The sequence below is a fragment of the Lepisma saccharinum genome, chromosome 22 (assembly GCF_977018435.1).
Source record: "Lepisma saccharinum chromosome 22, izLepSacc3.1, whole genome shotgun sequence".
Taxonomy (NCBI): domain Eukaryota; kingdom Metazoa; phylum Arthropoda; class Insecta; order Zygentoma; family Lepismatidae; genus Lepisma; species Lepisma saccharinum.
This window is the reverse complement of record NC_139250.1, coordinates 22,189,046-22,208,870: the sequence shown is the minus strand read 5'-3', so window position 1 is coordinate 22,208,870 and position 19,825 is coordinate 22,189,046. Positions and strand designations below refer to the sequence as shown.

General features: G+C 38.3%; 2 protein-coding genes across 2 annotated transcripts in view; both read right to left on the bottom strand.

Annotated features, from left to right (window-relative positions):
* LOC146004954 (E3 ubiquitin-protein ligase ZNRF2) overlaps nucleotides 1–19,825 on the bottom strand; it is a 309,378-nt gene that overhangs the window by 228,822 nt on the left and 60,731 nt on the right. The window lies entirely within an intron of this gene.
* Nucleotides 1–19,825, bottom strand: part of Prp16 (ATP-dependent RNA helicase l(1)G0007) — a 400,014-nt gene that overhangs the window by 369,330 nt on the left and 10,859 nt on the right. The gene's annotated exons all lie outside the window — the stretch shown is intronic.

Sequence of the window (19,825 nt, the reverse complement as noted above, 5' to 3'; positions counted from 1 at the left end):
AATTCTGGAGGACTATTTCAGGGATAGAAAAGTCACCCTACATATTCCGGACCAATATATCGCTAAAACAATGACAAAGGGTTGCCCACAGGGTTCCGTTTTGGGACCCCATCTATGGAACGTAAACTTCGAACCTTGCATCAAGACCTTGCAAGAAACACTGGAAGTAGTTAAGTGCATAGCCTACGCCGATGATCTGATAATTATCACCACAGGAAACTCAAGAGCAGAAATCGAGAAAAATACTACCACCGCGTTACAAAAATTGACACAATGGTGTGATAAAGCTAAATTAAAATTATCGGATACAAAGACCAAATACATAGTTTTGAAAGGAAAATTTAGCCAACATCGGAATCCATTAATAAGAATGAAAGGCAAATCAATAAAAAGGGTAACTGAGATTAAATACTTGGGAGTGACGCTGGAAGAGGGCTTACTTTTCAAAAGCCACATTGAGAACATAACCTCCAAAGGGGAAGCTCTCTTGAACAAAATAGCTACCATTGCATCCAACAGCTACAGACTTCCTCCGTCAGTTATTAAAACTTATCTAGTGTCCATCTACTTTTCAATCATCACTTACGGGGCATCGGCGTGGGCCTCATCGTCATTGCATAAAATAACGTACGTTCGTAAGCTAAGATCTTCTTACAGGAAAGTAATTCTCAGAGTTACCGGGGCTTTCAAAACTACTTCGTCGGAAGCGCTGTTTGTCATGATGGGAACTTTGCCAATTGATTATCAAATTAAGCTGAGGGCAATGACTTATCACTTCAAACGTGGGAACGAGAGGGAGATAACCGAACAAATGGGAGAATTCCTCCCCACCGTCTAGGAGATCAAGGCGAAGATTCATCGAGACTGGCAGCGAGAATGGGACGAGTGTGAGAAGGGTAGAAGACTGTATAACTTCCTCCCCTGCACGCAGGAGAACGTTTTTAACAGGGACGCCACGCCATCCAGAGGGCTGATACATCTTCTAACAGGGCACGGACCATACGGGAGTTACCTCACAAAAATAGGTAAAAGGGAAACCGACGTATGCCGAGACTGCCGGATGGAAAGAGAGACGCCAGAACATAGAGTTTTTTCCTGCCCCGCCTCTGATGAACAGATAATATTGGCCAGGAGAGACCTGCCGAATAACAACATCTTCGAACTGATAAGGAGCGAACATTTAAAGAAGTTATGCGACCTCGCAGATTTAGTGTCCAATATCGAGTTGCGGAGGTACCTGACGGAACCGGAAACCCGGCGCCCACCAGCCCCCCCTCCTCAACAGGAGCCCCGCAGAAGCAGCAGGATACGAAACCAAGTACCCACACCCCCTCCCCGGAGACCGTCACAATCGCGTCGGGAGCAGATACCACAGGAAGAAGAAGAGTCGGCACCGGAAGATTCAACCCGAAGGAGAAACTTCAGAGTGTCCACTGGGAGACGAGGAGCCGCCGCCAGGAGAGGGTTACCCCCGTCCAATCAGCCTGGAGAGAGCCATGAAGGTTGCCCGGAGAGAAGTCGTCGAAGATGAAAATGACCTAAAAACCATCTCTAGGGATAAAATAATACAATAGCATAATAACGAAAAAAAAAAACAACAACAACAACTTTAAAAGTAATATCAGAACCCCACATTAATTCCTGACTAAAGTTTCTTTAATAATACATCCAAGATGAGGGGCCCTAAACTCTTAAAAATTTAACTTGAAAATTGCTAGACTTGGAATCTGCTGGAATCCAGTAGGCACCAAAGAGACTTAATATAAAAGGAAATTTCGAACAAACAAATTAAATTAAAATTAATTTTTTAACAATGTAAGTGTAGTAAAAACCATGAACATATATTTTATATACTTATTATTAATTAATATAATCTAATATAAAAGTTTGTTTATCTTTTCCCTTTTTAAATTTTTATTATTATTATTATTATCAAGTCTACATATAATTATTTGCGTATTTTATGTCATATTTATTTATCTATTACATATCTAACAATTACAGTTTCCGCATAATTAGCATTCTATCAAAACTTAGTACCCGTTAATTCACGTTAAATTGTGCGGCCGTGATTTCATTCTGAGATCTCATAGCAGCCTCAGTCTGCACGGACATTGAACCTCGCACGGCCACTGTCGCTCCCGTGGAATGCAGAGTCAGCTTCATGTAGCATAACCAAGTTGACACGGAGTGCTGACGCCGGTATCTTATCGGGCGTGTGTCCTCAACACATAAATGCAACAACGGCGAGATAAATAAGGAACTACAAAACCTCTTATAGTAAGTATATATTAGGAATCGACATCCACTAAATTAATGAACTAGCCCAGTATTTCAGTGCATTTAACTTCCAAATAGCAAATTCTCCCCACACACTACAATAAAGCCTGATCTGGAAACCAGACAGGGAACTTGCGTCCGTGCAGACTAATCCAAGTAATCATTCACCCCAATCTAAGCTCTCACCCCATCATACTCTCCCCTCAAGCTTAAAACAGTTCTGGATACCAGAATGGTTGTCCCTCCTGTACATAGCATTTCCTATAGTACTATCTATACGATAACTAAAACTAACCAATAAACTAACATAAACTAATCCATAACTACTATTAACAAGTTTAATTAACTACCAATCATACAAATGCACAGTAAATTTCCAAGAAATCTTTAAGACTTGTTCCGGTCACCAGAACGGTCTATTAAAATAATACAAACTAAAAATTATTAAATGTAGCTATGTATAGAATCTCCATGTATTTTATTTTATTTTTTTTGTAATTGTATTTTATGTATGAAAATAAAGATGAGAAGAAGTAGGATAAAAAGGCGGGGGAACCGTTTAAATCCAGGAAACTAACGTCCTGGTTTATTTAAAGGTACCAGGACATTAAGAGCATACCCTCGAAAATACGCGGGTGGAGGCGGGCTACTTCGGGAGGTTTCCCCCTTTAGATATGTATATGTATATGTGTATGTATATGTGTATGAATATGTATGTGTGTATACATTCTAAAGGTCAATAAATAAATTTTAATACTTAATATTTGTGTTTACGAAATTCTCCTTTACATGCCTTTATTTCAGTTTTCTAAACTTGACTAAATTTGATCATGTAATATTATTGTGTGTGTATTATTTTGTGGTTTTAATCATACATTTCAATGAGTTTTCTGTATTTTTTGTAACAGTGTAAAGTGTGTTTTGAGGAATATTGTGTATTCATCATTATAAAGGTCTTCAATAAATATAAATAAAATAGACACAGCTGTATTCATTTTCTCCGTGTTCCTAGACGAGTAGACGCCAAATAAAATATTATATTCGTATTTCGTCTCATAGACGCTGTTATCAAATGAAATAACATATTATATTCGTATTTCGTCTCATAGACGCTGTTATCAAATGATACAAACGTATATATGAACTTACACTGTAAGACATGGTTTGTATGTAGGTTGTTTGTGATAGTCTAGTGAAAGTATTCGGCCCTCCAAAACTGCTCAGGTACGCGAAACAGCTGCAAATCCCTGTCATCAACGTACTGAATTTCAAACAGAATTAAAAATGAATAAGAAACCATACGAGTGTTTCTTAATAATAATTTGTTCTGAGAGGGCAACATTGTCGTTAGAGCATGATCTATATTTTAGGCTCTCCTAAAGAGCTTGCACTCACACTAACACACATGAATATCTTGATTCTATCCCCTAAGGCGTACTGCAACGTCATTGTTTCTACCTGCTCTCAGTTTTTTGTAGGTACACTTAATATTCATACTGAATTGCAAATGAGCCTTGCAGCATACTACCACTTTTTATAGATTTACTTCAAAAAATACAGAATCAATTTTACATCAGGATATGCAAGTGCAAAATGGTGTAATTAGGTGTGAACACGCACACGTGCTCGCACACACATTATTAATAACAAGAACAACAGTACATAATGTTATTAACTCTTCACGAAAGTGCTGGTACACAAAAATATAAAATAGAAGAAACGTGTTTTAAAGGTCATGTAATTCAAACCGCGGTGGTTTGATTTGTTTTGGAAGGGAGATATATATTTAATTTTTATAAAGTAATTTAGCTACTAAAAACAAAACAAGAACGATTCCTTGAACGACATCATCTTGAGCCTTTCTTATTTTATTGGAACGTGTTACAGGGAGTACAATTTAGATCGAGAGATTTAGGGAGTATTGTACCAAACCCAAAAAATTTATTGGGTCCAATGGACCCCTGTAACACATTCCTGCGACACGGTACACATTGAATTGATAACGAAATATGGTATGTTCATAAACTCAAAGAATTTGCAAGGATGGTCCACGTCTGAACTTTATGTTAAAAGATGCCAAACTCTAATCATGCTAACATCATTTCCTGCTACTAAAAGAATAATAAACAGTGAACTGAAGAGAGAACATGGCCATTCAAGGGCGATATTCCTGAATTCTATGCACCTCATTGAATACGACTCGACCGAGGAACTCCGAAGACGCTTTCCACGCCATCTATGGAGTAATCGATGAACTTCATCTGGCTGCCACACTCCACGATTTGTAACGGGCAGAATGGACGGAGGCTTGTACAGCCAACGGCAAAATTAATAGTAGCATTTTCTCCATCGCTATTTTCATTCATTTTAATTCTCACTCCGGTGTTGTTTTAAGGAGAGAAATTCTTTGATTTGTATTAGACGTCGGCCTCCACTCATTGACATTTTTTATTCCAGACTGATTGAAAATGGTAACGGCGAATTCGCCTCCCATTTCCTTTGAAGTTAGGTGTACATGACAACACGTTACCCCGACACCCCCCCCCCCGCCATTCGTATTGCAGAATAATGAGCTGATTCAACAGTAAACATAAAATCTTGTTCATTTGGGAGGAGGATAGCATGAACAGTTGTCAAATTGTGTGGATGTCAATTGTTCAAAAACAATGCATCTCATGTCCGCAAAACATTAAGGAAAGTCAAACGCATTGTGGCCGTCAGCGGAATTTCTAGCAACGAGATTAAAAACAAAAATTGTGGATTTCAATTAATTAGAAAACCACGTTTTTAATGTATACGGGGAAATGTCCCCTTTTCTAAAATCCTTACCTAGGAATTTAAAAAGGGGTGGAAAAAGTCAAATGTTAAGAGTAATAGATTGTAAAGGGGCCTACACTGAACACAACACGTTAAAAGGTAAAAATACACTAAAGCTTCCTTACAGACAACGGAAGAAATCGTATTAGATTAATATGTTAATAAGATTATTAATAATAATCATTATTATTGTTATTGCATGAACTGGTAAAAATGAACATACTTGCAGTTGTTGTTACTTAACTTGAAAAGAATTATGTTATTCATTATTCTATGACATACCGCGGAGTTTCTCGCTTAACAAAAAACATTTATTCGATATTTGCCTTTAGCTTAAAAGCTGAGAATTAATAAGTTCCAATGGTTAAACTATTGTTATTAATTGTGTAATAAACATATACAGAAAACCGACATAATAGAAAAGTCTTAAAATTACGATAGGAGGAATCCAGGGGTAACTATATAGAATTTCTACGAAACTTCGAAAAAAGTTGGCTTGCTGATCTAAATATATTCATTTCCGGAATTTCCCTTTTTATTGATTAGAAAGCACGACGTCACCATTGATAATATTCATCCGATTGTTCTATACCTGTATTCGAAAATAATGATAATGTGAACTAAAACAGTTACCATCACTTTAGTGAGATAAAGATCTTATCTGGGACACAACATAAACACAGTGCCGGATCTACAAGCCGCAAAAATCCGCAGTTCGGGGGGGGGGGGGCGGTGGAGACAAGTAAGCCAGGGGGTCCTCAGCCATCGACATAGTAGAGGGTTCGTATAGATATGCGTGTGTAAGAAACAAACTTAGTTACTCAGGGGTACAGGAACGAATACAAGGTAAACGAAAAGTTAAATTCCCTGTGCACATAGCCATGGAGGCACATTTAGGGAATGTGGAGGTAGGGCCCCACATTTTTTCGATGTCGGCCATCTTGGAGGTGATGTGATCAGCACCACGCTGCGACCGCCTTTACCCCCCGATACCATTTGATTTTTTGAGGCTGGGTAGGCCCTAGAGACCCTTTATACGGCGACAAAACCAGGCCTTAGATCATCCACCCCAGGTTGCCCGGGTGGCAGTCAAGACTAGAATCAAATCAGGCTAGAATTTCACGAGAAATGCAGGGGTGAAGATTTCTTCAACCTATTTTTAATCAGGAAAAAGTTACGACTGCATGATTGTAACAAATGTATCATTTTCCAGGTGTGAGAAAACACCTTCCCATTTAAAAATTTTGAGTTGGGTGGGTGTGTGTGGGTGTAGGTAGAGGGTAATATTTTGCGGGGGGGGCAGTCTTGTAGATCCGGCACTGCATAAACAACTTAATTTTCGAAGTCGTCTTGAATGAAGCTTTAACAATTATATGAAAAATACTACACGATTGTTGAATGGACTTCCACCACCTCATCAATTACGAGCATCTATCTTTGACTGGTGGGAGTTTAAATTCACCCCTCGCACGTGTGAGAAATTTTCATTTGTTGCTTGGAGTCTAGCAGAATCGCCGACCCCCACTCATCAATTTGCACCAATATTTGGGTTGTCTGTCCAAAGGAATATAAATTATAGAAACATTAGCATGTCCTTTAATAATTACAAAACAATGAAAAATACATTGTCGCCACGATTGTTGTGTTGCTCGGTTGGCTAACCCTAGGACTATCCTTATCATCAAGAGTTATTTAGGTCAACGATTCGACGACTACGAGAAATTGCATCCTACTGGAAAACTGCCAAAATATGAACAAAAAAGAAGAAACGTTATAAAGCCACAAAAAATAACGTGATTCTCAAATTACATCAGTAAGAGTACTTTTTATTTTAACTTTCTCTAAGCTTCATTTCACCTAAGTTAATTCGTATCATTCTAATGAATGATGGGATCGAACCTGCCACTCCCAATGGGTGATGTAGCTAATCATCATTCATCCTCATAAAGACAAGTTAAATGCTTGGCAGCAAAAGGCACAACTGAAATAAAATACCTTAAACTAGAAATGGCAAATAGTCACTCGTTCGATTTTGTGAAGTTTTGAACCTGAATCATGCATGTAATGGTTAGGATAGTTACCCGTCTACACTTAGAAGAATGATGATGAATTTATAACGTAGAGTAAAATAAAACTGAGCTCTCTCTAGGATTCGTCGCTTCTTGACCTAAGTCAGGATAACTCCTCCTTCTAATCCCTCCCCAAAGGTGCTCTTCTCAGTTTTCAATCCAATCGCAAAGTGACTTCCTTCCCAGTCCGTCCGCCCCTTTCAACACCTCTCACTCAAAACTTCCTATACGCTGATCAGTGAGTTTTTACCTTCCTATTATTGCAAGCTGCTTATTCCTTGTTTACCTGTTGTAAACCTTGCAGCCTCAATATATCAGGAACTGGAAATCTGCTTAACACTCGACTGTACATAATTCAAATACCGAGAGGAATGGACAGCTGGTGTACACAAGTGAATGAACTTAGGTGAAATGAAGCTTAGAGAAAGTAAAAATAAAAAATAATCCCATGGATTGATACGCTACAAAAAAGAACCCAACACAGTAAAGTCTAGAAAATAAATAAATGTTGCGTAAAAAAATAACATCATTATGTGCAATTTTAAACACGTAAAGATAAAATATGCATGTATATGCCCATAGCCATTTGAATTTTCATGAAGGAACATGTTTTTGCAAAAATAATCCCCCCACCCAATCACCAATCATACACAACAGTAGCTGAATGATATATTCGATTTGACAGTTTCGACAAACCGAGATACATTCAAAGTAGAAGATATAAAATATGAAAGGGTCAAGGGTATTTTATTGCAATTTATTAAAAATACACACTTCATTGTAATACTAATACTGAACACTTAACAATATTTTTCATGAGCGCATATCTAATAACCACATCAAGGTTGCTTACACGCACGGACATGAAAATAGGCGGCTGGGTAGAATTGCGCTGGTGCCACATATGGGAAAAACAAAGCGAGAGTGGGACAAAAGTCGCTGGTGCCCGCGCACTGTGTGGCAACGTCAACCGGGCTGCGTTGCCTAGTTCGAGCGTCAGACCGACCTCTCTCCGGGACACTTTTCTGTCACCCCTGACCTTTCGAGCAAATACTGTCAGTTTGTATCACATGGATTACACAGATCAACTCTACAAGATCTTTCATTCTCTTAAACCTCCGAACGCACGGGGTTGTGCTCCGACGTGGCAACAGCGCGAACTTCTTCCTCCCGTCTAATTTCATGGCCGTGCGTTTAACTGTGTCGAGTTCTTGTTCACTTGTAGAGCAACACTGTGCGACATACGAACTCATTCTAATAACTGTCTTAATACTGGCTGACAAATATGTTGTACATTTTGATAAGTTTGTTTTATAAATTATCTTTAAGATTAATAAAAATCGATACAAGAAGGACTGTCACGCATTCACCTGCAGCAAGCAGTTATTAAAAAACTGGCGGTATTTTCATGAGCACGTCGTCACAAGTATAAAAGCTATTTAGGTTAAGAATCGTCGTTTTATAACATGGAGGCATATTATGGGTTTGGAGACAGGGTTTCGTACATATTAAACTAGGCCGTAATCCCACTCATGAGAAACTTTGTTGATCCTCAGTCACTTATACAGGGACATCGACGACGACAAAAAATTTTAAAAAAATCACCCAACTCAGGAATCGAACCCAAGACTCCTGCGTAGTAATCACGACTCACTATTGATCACCATAATATTTGTATCTCCGCTTAAGCGTTGCCAACTGTACAGTCCTGACGGTAGTTTCATTTCCCGTATGGACGTACAGTGGGATGTATAAGTATCACCCAGTGAGCTTCAATAATTGAAAAAAACGCCAAACTCCTAGCAGCCTCTGCACCAGCATAGCTACTTAAAATTCTTTTTCGTACAATGCAAGAGAAAAATTAATGAAAATAGACCTGGACAAGTTCCCGCGCAATACTTGTGCATCCCACAGTACGGGCCAGTCCTTTGACAGTGAAAATTTTAGTTATCGAAAAGAATTAGCAATGAGACAATATTGATTCTGATATTCTTGACGAGAATCGGAAATTACAACATACTGCAGGAAATGCCAACAGAAATTCTTAAAAAACAAAAATAAACTTATAAAAAATGAACAGAAATTTTCCTGAAATTGACAAATATTGTCCTCTTATACATAAATAAAAACAGTAACAACAAAGCCTTAAAAATTATTACTATATGGAATCATGGTTCACAATATAAGTTGGTTTTCAGACAGGAACTACAAGTTTGATGCTGTAGTTCACCCCACGGATTTATATATTGTGGAGTTCATTCTCGAGAGTTATGCCTTCAATACGCCACACCGACTTGAAATATAATTAATCACACCCGTTTAAGGAGTCTGGGTGTTTTAAGGATTTCGCAAATATGTCGCGCGACACTTTCACGGAGTCTAAATATTCTGAAAATTATGCAAAATGAATATTTTTTATTATTTATAAACAACCTTTTGGATCATTGTGAATAGAGATGAATTAGGTGATTAAATGATTGTCATGTGAAGCTACGAATATCTTAAAGCAATGGCAATATTGCGTTGGAAAAGAATGAGAGAGACAGGAATGGAAAAGTGAGAAAGAGGAATGAAGGAAAGAACACGAAACAAATAAATGAAGGAAATAACACGAAACAAATAAAAATGAAAGACAGATTGAGTGATCGAGAGAGAGAGAGAGAGAGAGAGAGAGAGAGAGAGAGAGAGAGAGATAACTGAGAAAAAAGAAAAAGAAGAGAGAAAATAAGTAAAGAATGGGAGAGGTCGAAAGGGGAAAGAGCGAGAAAGAAAGAGGAGACGGGGAAAAAGGCAGAGAAAAAGAGAGAAGAAATAAAATAGAATGAGCGAAAAAAGGAAGAGGGAGACTGGAAGAAAAGTGAAGAAAAAAGGCAGAGATAAAGAGAAGGAATAAAATAAAATGAGCGAAAAAGGAAAGGGGGAGAAAGAAAGAGTGAAGAAAGGAAAGGGAGAGAGAATGAGTGAAGAAAAGAAAAAGGAAGAGAGAGAAACGAGAGAAAGAGGTGAGAGAAGGAATAAAAAGAGAAAAGGAAAAGGGAGAGAGAATGAGTGAAGAAAAGAAAAAGGAAGAGAGAGAGAAACGAGAGAAAGAGGTGAGAGAAGGAATAAAAAGAATGAGAAAAAGGGAAGAGAGAAGACGAGAAAGAAAAAGAGAATAAGACGAAAATGAAAAGACAAGAAAATAGAGAAAGAGACAAGAAGAAATAAAAGAAAGAGAAAGGAAACAGGGAGAGAGAAAGTGAAGAAGATAGAAAGATACAACAAGTACGGAAATGCACGTGTACGTGCTGAAGACAAAAATACGGTTCATTTAACATGCAATTGCTGTTCTTTTTTGTGATTTGTGATTTGATTTGATTTGCTTTCTTTTACTTCGCTTTTTGTGCCCCTTTTGGCTAATTTGCGAAGATGGGGATGAGTGATGATGATGAAATTGATGAATGGACACTCACAAATATCCATGAGGCCAGGAATCGAACCAGGACCCCTGGCGTCGTAGCGCGATATGCTAACCACTCCGCCACAGGGGCCGGCGCATGTGTTGTTCTGAGTAAGTAAGCAAATAACTATGCTTATTTTAAAACATGACTTGTCAACAAGGATAATTTGCAGAATTGCAATCTTCTGTTATTGTACTACGTCACCTCCGTAAAATAGGTTTCATGCCTACACGAAATGCACATATTAAGGCATGAAGGACGAGAAATAACTGCATAAGGAATACACTTATCGCGCCTGTTAACACTCGAAGCAGCGATAGCCAGATGATACTGCTGTTTCATGGTTTTCTTTATATCATCTTGTTCCGCAAGATTCTAGCCTGCGAGTCGAGTCAGAAGTTCTCAAGGCCATACCTTTCTGCTGAGAACGGTTAACAATGACGTCACCCTTAAATGCCACTGTCTCCCAAAGATAATTTACTTTTCTCTCACTGGGAGGTTCAAGCCACAATTTATCTCAGAGGGTATGTTCAAATCAAAAGGGGGGGGGGAGCAAGGCCTTGAGCATTTGAGATGCGTGAAGCGTATAATTAAATTGTTCGCAGGATATCTAAAGCATGGAAAAAAATTAGAATTTCTGTACAGACTCAAACTTCGATATCCTATACATATGTGGGCCTCCCCGATAGCGTATTTATAGCGTCATCGCTTTGTAATCAAGGGGTCCCGGGTTCGATACCCGGTGGAGGCACATAGTGGTTCGGTTACCACTTTAAACTGAAATCCTGTCCCGATTAGCCTTACTGTGCATAAAGTGCACTGAAAATACCAAATCAATCAATGAATCCTATACGGATATAGGATTTCATTATGAAAATCTTTGGAACAGTTTCGTTTCTTCGACCTTTTTTACTGTTCAAATTACAAAACCCGGTTCTGTTATTATATCGATCACAATCGCCAGTTTTATTTATTATTTTTTTAAAAAAAAATGTTCTCGATCTTACTTTAGGTCGCTTTTCTTCTTAGATTGGCTAATCGCGACGATGGGGATGAATGATAAGATGAAATGAGACACAATACAAGTCGCCTTCGTGTCGCAGTTTTTTTTTTCAATATCGTGCATCGTGTCGCCTCGGTATGTTGGTAGCGATTGAGCAGTGAATGCTTTTATACAGACTGAGTGAGCCCCGTGTTGAAATCCCCTTGTTGCCTGTTGCTTCGGTCCGAGATGTATCTTGAAGATAACCAATCTCAAATGAATTGGGAACGAGAAATATACCTACAAGTTCCTCCTGATTTTACTCTTCCTTCTGGGATAGCGGAGTCTTCTGATAAGAGGAAGGTACAATTCCTCTTCAGTCATTTGATAGGCCAACCTCAAAATAACAACGAGTAAATTTATCAAAATATTCATATTAAGGCAGTGGTTCTCTCAACCTTTTCAGTCTGGGACCCACCTTGAAAGATATTACACTTCACGGGAACCATAAGCGTGGGCTCGGGCAGTATTACTTGTAGGGGCATGCACTCAGTTTGTAATAATATTTCTGCTACATAGAGTATGAGAAGGCCTATTTTACGCTTGCTTAAATAAATTACACATACTTCATTCTAGAAAATTAAATATGTAATTTGAAAGACTAATTTACTGTAGTCTAACATCTAACTAAACACACATGCTGCAATTGAAAAAAAATACTCACAGAAGGGTTGAATTTAAATCCTTAACACAATACATCTTACGAAGTAACAGATTTTTAAGACACAGTAAATAAATTTCGACCCCACTACGCGACCCACCAAACGCTCCCACGGAATGGGTCGCGCCACACAGGTTGAGAAACTATGTATTAAGGTCAATAATAAGTAAGCGTACCAAAGCGGGTAAATATATTTCACAACTACCATCACTTTATATGCTGCTAAATCTTGGATTTCATGCATTTGTATTTCTCATATTTTACGCCGCTTTTCAGCCTATTTAGGTTAGAAGATTCAGCCAAGTTTGCTTCAAATTTTCTGAAAAAAGAGGAATAGAAAACCATGTCTTTCATTGTAGCCACAGAGATAAGCCTTTTCTTTCATCAAAGGACTTGTTTAGAGGGTGTCACAGACAACGGGGATTGATGAAACGCATGGTCTCATTTCCAGTATGATTGTTTACGTCCATGACCTAATTAGTTATACTGAAACAGACTACGAAAACATTTTGTAATACTCGTACAACATGTCAAAAAAAGTACAACAGAGCACAGAATATTTTAAAAACAGGTATAAAATTACTATTCTTAAAGGACTACTCAGTGTGTGAAGAACAGTGAGGCTCGTGGAGGAAGTTAAGGGGTAGCAAACGGGCCTCGCAGTCAGTCAGGACAAATGACAACGGGCCTCGTGGATGGAATGCGAGATATTCGCAACACCTCCAAGGGATATCCACCGTCTACATTAGTATTGCATCCATTTCCATATCGTGAAGTGTGTCTTTCGATCCGACTTCATATTTTTATAGGTAACCGTTGTTACAATTTACTTGCTTTCCGACACTAGCACCTTCTCTCATTGACCATTGTCTTGTTGGACGTACCAGTAAATTTAAGTTTCGACTACTTCGTTGCCCTGGGAGTTTTGGCCTTATTTTCATGTCTTGGGTTGTATTTATTGTTATTGTCTTGGCACTCCCTTTCGCACATATCGTGGCACTTGGGCATATGAATCTTGAAAACACTACACATTTGCATTTATGTTGATTCTGCTTTGGGCTCAGGTAATAGATTCCTAGCTTCAGAATACAAATCTTAGGCAACACAGAACAGTCACGGACCATTTCTTTATCACGTGCATATTGTCCACTCTGAAAGAATCCAAAAGGATACCACTTGTATCTGTATTTTCTCCAATGAAAACGCGAAATCTATTTTCCCTTCAGTTAAATCGCCAGTACCAACAAGCCAAAGTTATTGTCTTGCAACAGCACACAGATTACCATATAAAAAGTCTAACATACAAACCAAAAAGGAAAATTTAACACTTCTGGCTGCTTAAAGCATTTTAAATACAGAAACCAAACATAAATTTCCTAAAACACATTCTAACAATGAAGGAAGTCCACCACTGTGATGTACCTACTGCAGATTCATCACTACCACAAATTTTACCTTATCACTCTTTCATACTAGACGTACGGCAACTCATAGGTGGAATGAACTTGGAACGGTGATCACCACAGAATGTGTGCCACAACATGTGCGTTCATCATTGTGAAATGCAGAGAGCACGTTGAACGCACATCACCAATGTTGCCCATTCTTTTTCATGTGTGCGTTTGTGGGAGCGCGCTGGGTGACGGGAGAGCGGCAGTGATATGTTGCTGGATCAAACAAACAGCTTTATCATCTTGTCTACTAGCCTGGGCTGATATTTTGTGAAGGCAATGCTAAGCAAGACTGGTATTTTATTGCACTAAATATCATGATTCCAGGACTCGGTTTATCTTCTCAAACACAACTCCAGGTTATCTAGGGGGAAGAGGGGGGGGGGTACATGACAGCAGCAATGATAATAAATGAATGATTACTGTTGAATATATCAAAATCTAACAAATATCCGGACTTACGTGGAACATATTATTTCAATGTAATACAAAGGTTACATTAATTTACTGAAGTATGGTGAATGTTTTCATTTTCCTTTGTTAGTGTGCTAGCTAAGCCGCGGTGGCTCAGTCGGCTCAGTCTGACTACCATGCTAAAGGTCTCGGGTTCGATCCCCGGCCGGTTCAAATCCGGAAACTTTTCTAACGTTGGAAGCGGCCCCGGCGCCCACCCAGCGTCGAATGACATGGGTACCTGGGGGAAAGCCTGGGGGGGGGGGGTAAAGGCAGTCGGGAGCGTGATGCTGATCACATCACCCCCACTCGCGACCGGATCAAGAAAGTGTGGGGCGTTACCCCCACACCCCCTATACGCCTTAATGGCGTGGTGCTAAGCACAGGGGAGCACTTTACCTTTTTTTACCTTTTTAGTGTGCAAGCTAATCGCGACTATGACGATGAATTGATGAAGGAACATTAACAATGAGTGAGTTTGTTTGAGCTTTGATTTTAAGTCCACTTTGTGCACAGTAAGGCTAATTGGGGCTGGATCTACAGCTAAAATTGAGATCCGATTCACTTGCGCCTCCACCGGATATCGAACCCAGGAGCCTTTCATTACAAGGCGACTCGTTCACAAAGAAATACCCATACTTAGGTCTGGCTTCAAACCCGGAAACTGAAGGATGGCGAAGAACTATAAGCACAACATTAACGGGCAGCAAGCACAGAAATTTATCAATATTAACAGGAGCCGAACGCCTTATGGGGTCGGCTTTCTATTTCCGCACCGAAGTTTCCGAATTCGAGTCCCAACCTGACCAATGATAGTCTTTGTGTGTGTCCCTACATCAATCTTATGTAATCATCACTCATTTTCATCGTCGCGATTAGCCAAAAAAGGGCAGAAAAGCGACGTAGAATTACAAGGAAGAATAGTTAACTGACGCAAATGATCATAATATATCTGTTCCAGCACGCAAGCCAAATCAATTTCCACAGGAATCAAACCAGAATTTAATGCAATGTGGCAGATCGTCCTGGAAGGCAGGACTGGACACTATGAGCCTAACTAACGCACAACATTAAAGCTAAGTAACGATGCTGGGTCAGACGAAATACTTAAAACTGTGTGTTTAATTTACATGAATTTCCGGCATTAGCATTTGACATTATATTTATTGCATATTCGCACAAGTCACATAAAAACAGACAATCAGCAAATGTTATGACAATTTCACATCTGATTCATGCCGCGAAAGCCTGTAACTAAATTAATATTGCATTTCGATGGTGACTTGGATGGGAAAGCAAAGAAAAAACACAAGAAAAAAATGCATGTAGATTAACGTGAAGATTTATGGCGTGAAAGACCATTATCAATTCTCATACAATGCCTTTCTATTCTCGTGAGAACCTCGAGAATTTCTTTCCATCTTGCGCCATGCGAAGACCTTGATTATGTTCCCATCGCCTACGAATACGCTTCACGCATAAAATATGGAATTGAAATACAAGCGTACTATACAGAGCGTCCAAAAAAAATCGCATGATTCGATTTATTTAGCGTTGCTTTTCTGCCACTTTTGGCTAATCGCGACGATAGGGATGAGTGATACGATTAAATTGATTAAGGGACACTCGCAAAGAAAACACATGTCCAGGCCACGATTCGAACCAGGACTCCAGGCGAAGTTTTCTGCCCACGTCCCGTAGCCGGAGCCCAAAGGATGGTGCATTAGACCGCACGGTCGGTCGCTTTCTTCTTGTTCATCTTCTAGAGCTACACACGTCTTCCATCTATGACGAAATTTACGGATCCCGTCTTTGTAAAAAAAAATCACCCTGTATATATTTTCTGTTTTAAATCCACTTTTATGCACATATAGGATAACTGGAATTGGACCCATAGTAGAATCCGAACCACTGTTTGCCTCCACCGGGTTTCGATGCCGGGTTCCTTTGATTGCAAGGCGTCGAGCCATTTGGGAAGCCACTTATTAGACGTTGGTTGTTATGGAAACGCTTGCCAAACAGTTCACTCACTTACTGAAAGGGGAAGAAGTCAGAATGTGCAAAGTCGGATGGATATGGGAAGTGTGGTAAAATGTGATATTTCAATCTTCGGGTAGAATAAGCGGTTCTAATGGCGAAAAGCAACAACATCTCTTTGGACAACATTTCACGTCCTCGATGGCATCTTGTAATATAGGTAGTATTCACTAGTACTGTGCACGGTCACATCTTTCCGCAAAAGTCAAATATACTTTGTGATCCCAGAAAAGAGGACATTCCCCAGAAACCTTCGTACCAAGAAGGAAGCGAAATGATAATACCTATCAAATTTTGTACTTGTATAAACACATAAATTTCTTTAACTTAACGTTGGCTATTATTTGTGGCTAATTTATACTAATTGAGACTAAAAAAAAATACCATTCCTATAAAATTCAGGTCCTATATTCTAGATTAGGAAACGGATTTTAACAATTTCACAATAATAATATTAATAATTTTTTGAGTAACCTAATTAATTAGGATATACTTAATAATAATGTATTACTTACTTGATCGATTACATGAAAAATTATCCTTTATCTTGATAGTGAACAAATATACCTTTGCTGACTCAGTTTCTGTTGCGGCAAATGTATATTTGTGCGTTTTGAAAATTAGTCTGATTTATTTACAACAGAAGTTTCCATGAAAACGAGCAACAGAGACAAAATTGAGAATTGTTTCAGCAATATCCCTAGATACGGAAATTGCGGAAATAAAAATTGCTATTGGGTCAATCCATATGAAGTCATACAACATGGTTGCTTGACCATTTTTAAAAAAAGTTTATTTTTTGTGTGATGTGAGCCTCATATGTTGACAGTTCAGAACCACTCTTATTTTATTTTTACTATCACCGATTTGAAGATGGCTGACATTTTTTTATCATGGCGCGCGTCATTTTCTCCACTCGTAAGCATCAGCGGCAACTTTTTTTATCTCAGCTCTGGTAAGTTCTACAACAATGAGACAAAATCTGTGATCTTAAGCACATTGTAGGCTACAATTATATTTCTGCGTAATGTTCTAAATATTATTCCTTCATAATAAATTTTAAGGTCAAAATTGTGTATTTTAATCGCTCAAAATGACATTTTTGGACATTTTTTTTTAGGGGAAGGCAGTTTGTTTGACACTTGAATTTTGTTGTGCAAGTTCCTGTGTACCAATAGTGTGTGCCAAAATTATTTGAAGCTTGAGACTTTAATCCTTTTTACTACAGGGTCATAAACATGTACTTTTTGTTTAAAAAAATCCAAGTTCAGGGTTAAATATCTCTGGTGGGCAGTTGTTTAAAAATCTGAAATTTGTACACAATACAGTACTTCAGGATAACTAACTTCAGTAAAAATTTTGAGTTTGAGATTTAATTGGTTTAGGAGATACAAAACTCGTGAAAAATTCAACATTTTGCATTAAATATGGCATGCCTAATTTCATTTCTTATTAACATTTTGTGTTGAAATTCTGCAAACTGTAATTTGGAATATCAATCAACAACATTACAATCCTGAAATGGATCTGCAATAAAGTATATATACGAGGGCGTCCTGAAAAGTAAAGCTTCCTATGTTTTTATTTTCTTTGTTACCTTGTAAACGCATTTTGGATTTTGAGCAACCATACATTGCACTTATAAGACTTTCCCGCTTCTCCATTGAAGGTTTCAAACTTCTATCAGCAGGAAGTGCTGAACTATTGCGAGGAAAATGGCAGCATGTGACCATGCAATGTTGGTGAAGCGCCTGAAGTAGCGTGCAGTTATCGAGTTTCTAACAGCAGAAAATGTGCTACAAATTGACATTCATCTGAGACTGAAGACATTTTATGAGGATGAATGTGTAGACATCAGTACTGTGCGATCTTGGGCTGTTCATGCTCGTATAGAAAACCCAAGATGAAGAATTCTCAGCGTATATTAGAGAATGGAGTGGAAGGCCGCGAACTGCAACTGATGGAGGTCATCGGAATCGTGTTCATTTTTAGTTTTAATACTAAGATTGAGATCAGATCACATACGTGTAATGTAATGTAGTTAATTCACCTATGTGCAAGTGCAATCTAGACCAGGAAGATGCTAATCATGTTATATTTCAATGTCCACTTTATACCACTCAAAGGGGAGATCTTATTCAAGAATTTAATAGAAAAAGGAATACCTCTCCCAACTTCTTTAGCCTCTTTAATATCGTCACCAGATGTAACAATTGTATTTATCATTTTTAGATTTTTCATGATATTAATATAGAAATATGAAAATTGTAAATATTCAAAATGTGTAACTTGATATAGTCACGAGATATAACATTTGTATTTATAATCAATTTTAGATTTTGCATGATATGATGTACATGAAAACTGTATATATATTCAAAATTTGTAATTTGATGTAACAGTATCACATATGGCATATTTTTAGGACACTTGGTGTAGAGCTGGTATAACAGCTAAAACCAATAAAGTATGAATGAATGAATGTAATTACGAGCAATAAAATACTAATGTAATCAGTTTCCTACATGTAATTCATTCTGGATCAATTCCATATTGGTTTTAGTCAAGACTACTCCAATCCGACCAAACATTGAAAAAATCCAACCGATCACCCATTCACTGTATAAAGAGGTACTGGTAATCACTATAACATAGTGGACGCATTGATGCACAACAGTTAAACATAGTGGACGCATGAGTATGCACAACAGTAAACACTGTTTCTCCATTTTTGCATAACTTTGAATGGGGAGGGGGGGAGTACTAAATGTGGCACCTAAACTACATTGCATGAAGCATACCACCTTACACTATCAAATAATGATTCAGAACTCAGTTCTATTGTCGCAATTCTCACATGCGCATGGAACATGTAAAATTGCGTTAGTGGAAGTAACATGGTGAATATTCCATGACGCCACAGTTATAAGTACATCACACAGATTAATACAAGATTAGTTACGAGAGTAATCTTTGCCAACTGAAAAAAATTACACGCCACTTTCTGTTTCCTTAACACTAAGAACTGAGCATAAAAGCTGAATGAATCAATTGTGCACACAGCCTACAACCCAAAGCTCAATTCTTAGTTTTCCATCAAAAAAATTCCAAATTCCAAAGCTAATGTTTATGGTATTTGCAATTCCTTTTCTATTTTTCGGAAAGCTGTTGCAAAACTTTCAAATGCATCTTGATGACTCTAAGGAAACAACCACCACCAGAAAATTTAGACAAAACAGTTTCGAGTAAAATTCAGAAATTCCACAAAAATCTAAATCAAAACGATACATTTAAGGATGGTATCGAGACGAAAGTGGACTGTCTCGTTCTCGGTCTAGCCTCGATTTACAAGCATCCATCTCGTTCTCGTGTTGTTTCGAAGGGCAAATCTCGTTCTCGTTTCGACTAAACAACAACACAGCGGTGGTGGAGGCACATAGTGGTTCTGATTCCACTTTAAACTGTTTATGTGCACTCTCGATTAGTCTTACTGTGCACAAAGTGGACTTAGCAGCTCAAAACTGATTTTTACCCTGAATATAATCAAACACGCACCAAACGCTCACAAATATCAC